The 12,052-nt window shown below is 33.1% G+C and overlaps 1 protein-coding gene across 1 annotated transcript in view; it reads left to right on the top strand.

The window, feature by feature from the left end:
- The window catches only part of LOC123682738, a 387,699-nt gene that overhangs the window by 219,959 nt on the left and 155,688 nt on the right, over positions 1–12,052 (top strand). The gene's annotated exons all lie outside the window — the stretch shown is intronic.

Genomic DNA, 12,052 nt, shown 5'->3' with positions numbered 1-12,052 from the left:
CGATGACAACATAATAAATCATGAGACCATTTTAAAATCAGGGAACAAACACTCAAAAAAGATGCATTTTCAGTCATAAGAACCTCTCCAGCTTCTAGACTCCTGAATATATCTAGCTAGAGTGCATGCGAAAATTGAGTTCATCCGATAGAAAAAAGTTCTTGTATGTTTACATATGATGAAAGAAAATGTTCATTTATTTTAGATTTTCTAAGTTTTCCCAGAAATTAATTTTCAAGGAAGAAAATAAAGGATTATTTTATTCTCACAAAGCCAGTAGTCCTGAAATTTTAGTATTATTATAATTCGATATCGATTTGTGCCATATTCCTGACGAGCCGCCCCTGCCTGAATTTAAAATAGACATCATCGTGAGGATTTAATTCACTTCAGTTGAAGCGATTAATTCTTTTTTCACAGGAATAATTGACAAAGTTTGTAGGAAACTCAATGAGAATTTTTAATGAATATTTCGATATTTTTTTCTTTCATTCCAGTCTATCGGGAAGGTAAACTCGTTTTCATTCGATTTATTATCGGATGGAATTTTGAAATTGTTTCGATAACTTTTTATTTCCGAAATGCTAATGTGTAACTGAAGTCAGAAATGGACAGATGATTCCTCGAATTGTAATAATATCTTATGGAATTCTCTGGGAATATCAATGAAATTTGAGACCGATATAGCTTTTTTTAGAATTATGATATAAAATATAGTACCCCTCTAGAAAGTAGTGGAAATGCATATTTCGAATAGATTGCCAAATTTATTTTTGGCGTTATGTTCATACAACTATCCTTAATATACACACATTGAATTTCATTTCAAGCGTGTTTTTTTAATTTTGAAATGAATTAGAATATCGAATTATTGAAAGATACTGAGTTTGTGTTTGAGAGCTGATAGATTTCGGAAGGATATAACATGGAAATTGATATAAGCACACAGGGTGATTCACCATGATGGCCTATTAGACGTTTATAGAAAACTAATTATGATTTTAAGCGTAAAATTTGGATATTGGGGTTTGAGACAATGCTCCTTCTCCCTAAAATATTTCAGACTACTATTTTATTCCAAACGGTAAACCCAGTATATAATTGCATGATTAGATAGATTATTTGATGACAATTTCAGTAATATTTCATACCTAGGTTATAAACTCCAAGGTTCATGAGTTAATGAGATTCTTATAAGGAAAATGATTGCGATGAGAAAACTTTCTCATTTTCTATTCTGCCAATAAGTAGTATTATCAGACTGTTTGCAGTTTGGACCAAAAATGTACAGGGTGTTTATGAATATGAACTTGGATAACTCAAATTCATCAAAACCCAAGATTTTCGAATTACAACTTATATTTTTTATTCTTTCAGTTAATTCTATGTGGGTGTACGAGTAGGATTACTCAAGCAAACCCTAAAATGAAAACTTTAAGAGGTTTTGAGGAAAAACTTGAACTAAAGAAAAACCATAATTTTCAACTTAGTGAAGTAGTCTGTGACTTCCGAAAAACATAGAAAGAAACTCAAAGTGCATGGATACTGAATTTTAGATTTAATGAATTGTAATCAATTACTTTCAATTATCAATTATTTGTGATTTAAATTTCTCAGAAAAAGGGAACGAGAATGGGATATCAGATTTTGTCTACCTCCTCTGATTCAAAAGTTGTAGTGCTCAAACATCTAAATTTGCCCACCCTGTACTTTCATTGTTGAATATTCCACCCCAAACGTTGGCATTAAAACATTGCTGAAATCGTTTTGGTCTAATGGCATTCGGATTCCTCAGCGTTCATTATAATTGTTGTTGATACCGACCTTTGGTGAAACAAGCCTCGACAGACCACATGACATGCGAAATAAATCTATTATATTGTGCATGTTGTTGAAGTAAGCACTGACATAACTCTTACCCTTGTGGGGAATCCCCTACATGTAAAGCTTGAACATTTTGTCTATGAAATAGATGTAACATGACAAAGGACCTCGTACGTTTCTTATGGAAAATGACTTTCCGTGAATTTGGCTGAATTTTTGATATGTTGTAGTTCTTCATAAACTGATCAGAAGTGTCCATAGCCACAAAGCTCAAAAATGGACAGTTTTCGAGATATGGAGCTTTGAAAATGGATTTTTTGCAATTTTCGGGGTTTTTGCTCATCAATCGGGGAGCTCTCATTTCTGGTTGGGATGGAATTTGGATCTTCGGCGGCCAGAACCCGACTGAGAAATGATCTTCCTTGGTTATTTTAGGCACCGCCATCGATAATTTTTTATACACTGCTCCACATTGACTATGAAATGAGATACAAAATCCAAGATCTTCCATACATCTTTTCATGCCACAAGATAACGCCAGAATAATTCACATGACCGAGAAACGACATATTGTGAGATTTTTTTAAGAGAGGCCATAATAACTGAATCCTCATATATCTGATGTCCAATAATATCAAATTTGTTAGCCGAAATGTTCATAACGAGGCACCGCGAGCTGTAATGGGGGAAAATGGGAAAATCAAAATCATATATCCTCAGGGATAACAATTGTGATCACTATTGATGTCATTTACTTATGATATGTGATTTGTTTCTCACAAATCTCGATAATCTGACAATGGGGTGCCAAGACATTTTCCTCAGAATCTTTGGAAATTGATGATAGCATCTCACAGACAAACGAATCCGTGAAAATGTCTGTAGTTTTGATACAATATAGTACTATCCGGGTAGAATATAGAAGTCCAAGTGTTGGAAGCTAACTATGAATAGCACTTCCGATATTAACCTACGAATTCTTGAAAATACAAGTTCTTTTTATGAACTTTTTGAACTTCACACTAACGAATGAATACTATCTAATAATATGATCGTTGGCAAAATGAATGAGTAGATCAATCAAAAACAATATATAAAACTATAAAAGGTTTCAGTTCCATACTGCAAATCAACCTAATGCCATTGTATAATAATCTGTGAACTTCAGATAATTAGAATATTCGGTGACCACCAAGGTCTCCGGATTTAACACTGTTAGATTTCAATATTTTCAATTTGATGAATGTTGTTCATTAAATGTGACCAAACGAAAAAATCTAACGATGTTAAATCCGGAGACCTAATCGGATACCTATCAAAGTTTATATACCGGGTGTTCTATAAGTTCTATGTCAATCTTTGACCGAGTTTTTGACCGATAGCTGTACTCATTTAGAACATTATATATTTTCAAATTCTTATTGGAATCATCCAAGTAGGAAATCACTTCCTGTGCGTTTGGACTCCTAATTCAGTAACACTCAGTGACTGCCATTTTCTTAACCAAATAAACGAAGATCTAAAAGCCGCCCAACACTCAATTTCCCTAAACAGATTTTAATATTCAACATTAAGGAATTCGAGGATCCCCCTCCTCTTATCTTCATTCTTCTTCATCTGAGGGAGAATAATTTTAATGTCAACTTAGCGGGGGAAAAGTGAGATGAAAAATTTTCTTCCGAGAAAAAGAATTAATTCGTTTCTTGTTTCAATTATCCGGTTCTTGAATTGCTGCACAACGAATTGATTGAGAAGAGAATTGACTATTATTTTCCATTGGCGAGGCAGCTGAATGGTTTGCATTGCTGTTCAATCGGAATTTGAGTCTTTTCACGACGAGTTTTTCGCTCATTGATTACTTGATTCATTATTAAAAACGATTAATCTCCGGATAATTTCAGGAAAAAAAATTCAACCCTAAAAAATCTGCTCGAAGAATTATTTATTTTGTCTTGGAGTCAATGCAAGATGCAGGCAACCTCCTTACTGCCTTTCAACTTAAGTGATATCTCTCGCCTGAAGGTTTATGCTGTAAAAACATTGAACTTGACTTAATTGTTCAGCAAACAGAAAAAACGCAAGGAAATTACACGGGAGACTCTACCCGCTGCTAAACCCAAAAAGTAAACCTTCCTTAGAATTAGAAAACAAGCTAAAGATAATCAATATAGTGCTATTACCAAGCATTACGTATGCAGGAGTAACCTGGTATAATACAAAAGACAATAAGAAACATTAGTTAAAAAGTACTCTAAATACACTAATAAGAACAGCGATCGGTGCCCCATTATATTAGCAACCAACAAATCAGAGGAAAATTGAAAATCGAAACTATTGAGGAAAGAGTAAAAAATCAAACAAAAAAGACAATAAAGACGTCAGAAGCGCACGAGAATAAAAAATTCAGAAAGATTATACAAATTCCAACAAGAAAGACAACAAGAGGAAATACCTCTTTCCAAGAATCAAATAGAGGAAAATAGTGTCATGCAGAAAAGGAGAAATGAATAACAGTAGAAAATTGGAGACATTAGAGGCGTAGGGAATCGAATTCCAGTACTTATACAAAAAAAGACCAGTGAGTAAATTGTTCAGTGGCGATTTCAATTTAAATATGAAGCTAAATGCTCACAATTTTATTCAACACACCGATTGCGATTCCACCCTTCTTATATTTTGTAATAACCTTAACCTTCACGGTTCAAATTTAGCAACTATATTTTCTAGGGTTGGCTAACTTAGTTGGAGTGACCACTGTTGCGGGGAATCCTGCACTAAAACAAATTTCGATTTTTTTTTATTTCCCTATGATCTAAGCAAGTTGAAAAATATATCAAATCAGCATATTTTAAAAACATAATTAGAATTTATGATCCTAAATAAACTTGACTTCATTAAAGATGTGAGTCAGCTGCTAAATTAGTAAACACAAAACAACTTACAAAGAAATTAAGCCAAATATAGTCATCAGAATACTGTTAACGATGCCAACGTACAGCCTCTGCTGTTTAAAATGAGAACTAATTAGAAATGATTCAAGAAATTCTGCGTTGGCAGTTTTATCTATTGAAGCAGATTTGCTATTATTAGTAGTTTAATAAGGCTCAACGCAGAAAATGTCTCTTTCTTTGATTTTATCTTTTTAACGGGTTACATTTTAATTAATATAATTACTGTATGGGGTCGTTTCTTATAGAACGTGTTCTTGTGTCATTGGGGTGCATCGTAAAATGTATCTGGCCCACATCAATTTTACGTATTGATGCGCCACTGGTCTTAGAGGCCGTTTGGAGCATTTCTTAGGACTTTTTTGTTTTGGTTTCTGGCTCGAGAATACATTTTGAAGGCAGAATTCAAAGAATTAAAGCTCTGCATTGGAGTAATGAGTTTTTAAGCGCCTGTTGGTTCAAGATCTCAACCTATCCAGAAAATTTTAAGGTTCGAGGTAGTTCTGTTCGAGAGTTATCGTAATAGAAATGTTGTTGGAAAACTTCAGATAAAATTAAAAATTATAAATCAAATAATTTGACAACTTTGTGTCTAATCCTTCACAATAATATATCTGTATGATATATTCAGTTTATTTTTGTCTTGGAAAATGACAAATTTAAAATCAACCAAAAGAAAAATTCAAAATGACTAAAACTGTACAAATTGAGTAAACGGTTAATAATAATACTCAATTTGTACAGTTTTAGTCATTTTGAATTTTTCTTTTGGTTGATTATTAAATTTGTCATTTTTAGAATTGGAATATATTCCAAGACAAAAATAAACTGAATATATCATACAGATATATTATTGTGAAGGATTAGACACAAAGTTGTCAAATTATTTGATTTATATTAAATATCCTTCATCAAGAAGACTCATTAAACTTTTATAAATTAAAAATTGATAGATATCAGTGAGACGATAAAAGATCGAGAAAAAGCAAGTTTCATAACGCCAATCCAGTCTGGATTGGCATTACTTATTTTCGTTCTATTCAGTAAAAAAACTTCTGAGACTGACATGAACTGAGAGAGTATGGTGTTACAATCAACAACTTCACTGAACTTATAACTTGAAAAATACTCCATCGACTTCAATTAATTTAGGGATGTATATCAACTAACTCGTGCCTTTGTACTTTGAACACTTTTTTTCACTTTTTCATTCGAGATTTACTTTTACGATGACGTAGGGAAAGTTATTTTGTAGAAAACTTCGGGTGGTTGAAGTTTGGAAGAATCGATGGCATTAAGATACGATAGGTTAAAGCATCTGCTACTTTGTTTTCGGGAACTTGCATCTAAATTGTGCGAATCTTTGCAAAACAAAAGCTTTGGAATACATTAAATCTTTTAGAGAACGCATAACGATTTCGAGAGATCCAAAAAGAGGAAGAAAATTGATTGAGGCAGTGCGTGATTATCCATCTCTGTTTTCTTAGTTTTTTATAATATTATTGACAGTTTCATTCAGAACGCGATTCTATAATTTTCGAAAAGAGGAATTCAATTTCATTTTGTTCTGTAAAACAGAACGGGCACCTAGTTTCACTTTGAATTGAGAATCTCACATGGTTTTTCAATTATTTTGCCAAAAATTGTGCAGTACAATATTTCATCATAACTTTCGATTTTCAAATCAGAACTTCTTTTATGATTGAGTTGAATTCTATGGAAAAAAAATAAAGATAGTGTTCTAATAATATTATATGCTTCAAGGGTTATTCCAGATTTTATGAATTTATATTATACATAGAGTCAATTTCTCAGCCGATTCCAAAAAAAATTATTTTTCTTCGAAAGACAGCAAAGATTGATTTTTGCAGATACATAACAATCAGAAAAATTTTACTTTTCGAAGTGATTATTCTCAATGCGAATGAAACATTCCACAATTTGTGAAAACCAATATTTTTTGCCACCTTCCTCATTTCTGGAGAAGTGAGTACTTCTAAGACACTTTCACTGTCCATAATATAAATATATATCCGATATTTTCCCAAGAAACTGTCAGATATTTCAAAAGTTGTCCAACTATAATAATTATTATGGACATATGACCTACCTACATTTCCATAGCAACCAACCATTCCAACAATTGCGATTTCTATCAAATTTCGTTTTAATTTATCACTACAGGAAAAATAAAAGGATTGTGAGATTTGTAATAATTTGCAAATACAATATCCTACATGTATCGTAATAAAAAAATCTATAAAAATTATATGTTTAACTCGGCTTAAAAGTAGATATACTGCCTTGGCTGATTTCCTAGCCTCGCTACGCTCAGCTATGAACTATCAGCCGCGGCAGTCAATCCACTACTTTGCTGCCTAGTAAAACAAATAACTATTTTAAGTATCCTACTTGGGTTGTAGATAGTCCCATACAAGTTTCAATTTTCGAAATATTGAAAATATAATTATAATATAATTTAAAATTGAAAACCTTTGAATTAATTGTATAATAGTTTCCAGTTCGACATCTGAATCAGATTCAGAAGCACAAAGCAAATCGAGGTATTTCAGTCTGTTAAGACAAAAACCCAAGTCAACTAATTGAATCAAAACAACTTTGCTTTTGTTTAGCTGCGTACAAAATGCCCACTCAGATGTGAGACCTACATCAGGTCATAAACTGACTAAAATAGTCAGTTTATGACTATTTTACAATAATCTATATATATAAAAATGAATCCCTTTTTCTCTTGGTCACGGCATCACGCGTGAATGGCTGGACGGATTTCACTAATTCTTTTTTTGTTGTATTTGTTATTATTAGGAGAAGGTTCTTATGTAAGAAAAAAATACGAAAGTTGCATATTTCACGTAGTTGACATTGAAACAAAGAAACGTAGTTGTTAATGTTTAAATGCCCTTTGCAGATTTCATCTTCCATCATGGCGAGTAACGAGTTAGCAATTCGCGAGCTGAATAATCTCACCAAAAGTAAATTGATAGAGATAATTCTAAATAGAAAAATTCCGAGTGATGTGAAGCTAAGTGATTCGACTTTGAATCTGTTGGAATTTATAAAAGTTCCGAATTTTATAGACAATAATAGTGATTTGGATGTTTCAAAACAAAATTTAACCTACAAAAATCTGTGCATTGAGAAAGATCTGAAATGTGCAAATTATGAAATTCAGTGTCAAAAACGAGTTATTTGTGAAATGGAGAGGTCAATTTCAAGCCAAAGTAAAACAATTGAATCTCAAGATTATTTATTGAAAATTTTAATGGAAGAAAATAACAAAATTCGAAAATGCGATGTTGCCGTACCTAAAAATATGTCTCCAAAATCTAAGAAAATTTATGAAAAATCCAAAGAGATAGAACCCACGAAAAAAACTTCTCAAAACCTAAATAAAGAGTTCACTAATGCTCAGAACTCTAATGAGGTGATTTCTTTGGAGAATATGGATGCTGTGGGGCTGAATAAAGCCACGGAAAATATTTCGAATGATGTTTCGAAAGAGTCTTTTCTGGATGACAAGAATGGTTTAGATAGTGGTAGCTCTGAAAACAAATGGAACCTTGTTGATAGAAGGAAAAGGCGGGGAAAAATGGTTGTAGGTGTTGGCAATGAATCCCAGACCGAAACAAAGGTAAAGGGTGTACCTAAGACGATTGACCTTCATGTATACAGGATCCATCCAAAAACGTCTGCAGAAGATCTAAAGGACATGTTGAAACCCCATTTTGGAGAAGTTGTTACCGAAGCACTGGAATCAAGAAATCCAGAAATATACTCGTCCTTCAAGGTAACTATTTTCCGAGAGAATTTTGAAAAAGCCATGGATGCGACTTTATGGCCCAAAAATACTTGTGTTAGACGTTTTTTATACATTCGCAAGAAAAACGGGCAGGAGCGGATATAAAATTTTCCCCCACATTACTTTTTTTGAATGTACAAACTTTGAATTTCAAAAAAATAAGTGAGCTGGAGATTCTTTTGGATGAATTCCCTTCGGTTAAATTTTTATGCTTCAATGAAACTTGCATAAAAGAAGATGCTATTAATCAGTTGACAATTTCTAGTTTCAAATTGGCAGCTAGTTATTGTCGTCCCATAAAAAATGGTGGTGGTACAGCAATTTGGACCCGAACAAATATAATAGTGAAACCGATCAACTTAGAACGGAATTCAATAGAGGGTCAATGTGAACTGAGTGCAGTTTCATTCAAAACCGATTGTGATAATTTTATTATTATAAATTGTTATAGACCACCTAGTGGAGATGTTGATACGTTTCTGTATGAACTGAATGCTGTTTTCGAGTCTTTGTATAAACCAGGTATAAAATTTGTTATCTGCGGTGATTTCAACTCCGACAGTTTGAACGAATCAAGTAAATTTAAGAGAATTTCACTCTTCTTGTTACAGTTTGGGCTAGGCAACACTGTCTTCTGGCCAACCAGAGTGACGACAGATTCTATATCATGCATTGACCATGTTTATTTGAATTTTGTTTCTGGTACTACATGTGTATTAGATTTCGCTTTTTCTGATCACAGATTAATACTCTCGGATATAAATTTTGGGACAATCGATGTTGAAAGAGTACATTCAACGTACAGACGGTCTTTTAACTCTGATAATATAAATAGGTTTTGTTATGACTTAGGTTCTGAGGATTGGTCATTCGTTTATGCTTTCAACGATTTGGAAACGGCTTTTAATCAATTCTATGATATATTTTTATTTCATTTTAATAACCGGTTTCCCTTATCTATGCGATATGTACAGCAAAAGCCGAAAAAATGGGTTAATGATGTGGTCAGAAAGTCCAGTAGCGAATTAAGATTTTTACACTCTTTAAGTCAAGAATATACTCAATTTGAAGATATTTACAAAGAAAAAAGAAGAGCTCATAAATCTCTCATAAAATTTCATAAGCGTATGTATTATCAAAACCGAATCGAGGAAAGTGAGAATTTAACTAAAGAAACTTGGAATGTAGTATCGGAAATTAACGGATTTAAATCAAAAAAAATTGAGAATGTAACTATTTCGGAAAATGGCTCTAAAATAAGTGATCCCGAGGTTGTTGCAAGTAGATTCAATGATTTTTTCAAAGAAGCACCCCTCAGAGTTGTTGAAAGGATAAAAAACAAGGTCTCAAATACCAACAACATCATACCATCTAGTGATGATGTGAAAAATGAACTTAATTTATATCCGTTCAATGGCGTTGATCTTTATGATCTCATTATGAAAAAATTGAAAAATAAGAAATCATGTGGTGAGGACGGTATCCCATCCTTTCTCATCAAAAAAATTTTTCATATAATATTGAGTCCATTTTGTCATCTTATTAATTTATCATTTTGCGAAGGAAAATTTCCAAGTGAACTCAAGATCGGTAAAATTATTCCCATATACAAAAAAAATGATAAACAAAATGTTGAAAATTATAGGCCGGTAACAATTCCGTCAACCTTCTCTAAAATATTCGAGTACTGTTTTCTCGAGAGATTGTTGGATTTTTTGGGAACGAATAAAAAAATTTCTGAAACACAACATGGTTTCTGCTCACAAAGGTCCACAATAACCGCAGTACACGCAATTCACGATAAGATCGTTACAAGTTTAGAAGCAGGAGAGTGTCCTGTGGGAATTTTCTGCGACTTAAGTAGAGCATTCGATTGTGTCAATCATGATATATTAATTGCTCGACTTGAGGAGATGGGAATATCTGGTACGCCCCTAAACTGGGTGAAAACATTTTTGACAGGTCGTACTCAATACGTTGAAGTGTCCAGTTTGAGGAATGGTAAATTGAGAAAGATTTGCTCCAATACCACAGAAGTCACTATCGGTGTGCCACAGGGTTCAGTGGTGGCTCCAATATTGTTTGTCATTTATGTTAACAGTGTGGACTCTGCTGTGCCCCATGAATTTATAATTAAATATGCAGATGATAAATCTGTTGTTATTTCGGGAAAATCACAGGAAGAAACAATATATCGGTTGTCAACGGCTTTATTGGGTTTGGGATCGTGGTTTTCGGAGAGTAGCCTTCATTTCAATATGGAAAAAACCTTATTGATTCAATTTCATAACCCACAAAAAAAATTGTGTCCTTTGAGTGTGGAGGTTGATCGGGAACTGTGCAGCCAGGTTGACCACACTAAATTTTTAGGAATATATATTGATGAGAATATGAATTACAAATATCACTGCGAAATATTGATCTCGAAATTACATTCAATATGCTATAAATTCAAAAATTTGCGATATGTCCTGACTACGGAACAACTCATCACGGTATATTACGCGGAGGTGCAGTCTCGGTTGACATATGGAATATGCTTGTGGGGTTGGTCTGCCAATGTGGGGGAAGTGTTCCTGGCCCAAAAGCGTGTAATAAGAAGGATTGCTGGAATAGGCAATAGAACATCTTGTAGACAATATTATCTAAAATATGGTATCCTGACCTTGTATGGCCTGTATATTTTTGAGATGTGTGTATATGTGCATATAAATTTGAATAATTTTGTCCAAATTCATTCCTATCATGAGGTCAATACCAGACAAAGAAATAAGGATATATTACATCAACCTTTTGCAAAGCATTCATTAGCATATAGATCTCCTAATTTTGCAGGACCTCGTTTTTATAATAAGATACCGAATGAGATTAAAAATCTGCCATTGCCTCGATTCAAGAAAAAACTCAAAGATTTCCTTGTGTCAAAATGTATTTATAGTTTAAATGATTTTTTAGGGTAACTTTAGGGATATTTTGTTTCTTCTGTTTTGTTTCATTATTAGAATAATGTTCTGTTCTTGTTATATTGTTTAAATTGACCATTCCTTATACAATGATTTGTAATATTGTCGCTGAGGAAAATAAATAATATTATTATTATTATATTATTATTATATTATCGGTTAGAGCCGCCTCGGTGGCATGGTCGACAGAGTCCTCGACTGCGGCACCGAAGGTCCGGGTTCGAATCTCAGTGAGGGCATGGATGTTTAGTGGTTGTTCAAGTCTTAGAGAAAAAATAAAAATTGTATTGTGACATAAGGATGATTGCGAGTGTGAATTATATGTAATACATGGGGGAAAATTAGGAGAAATCTAACAAATTTGTGACTGGGTACATAACCAAAGGTTGAGCCCAACAAGCGAGAAAGATGAATGAATGAATATCGGTCGGAGTTGATCTGTCGTAGCGCATGGATGTTTAGTGGTTGTTCAAGTCTTTGAGAAAAAATAAAAATTG

The sequence above is a fragment of the Harmonia axyridis genome, chromosome 6 (assembly GCF_914767665.1).
Source record: "Harmonia axyridis chromosome 6, icHarAxyr1.1, whole genome shotgun sequence".
Taxonomy (NCBI): domain Eukaryota; kingdom Metazoa; phylum Arthropoda; class Insecta; order Coleoptera; family Coccinellidae; genus Harmonia; species Harmonia axyridis.
Note: the sequence above shows the minus strand (reverse complement) of the source record. Positions and strands in the feature narration are given on the sequence as shown.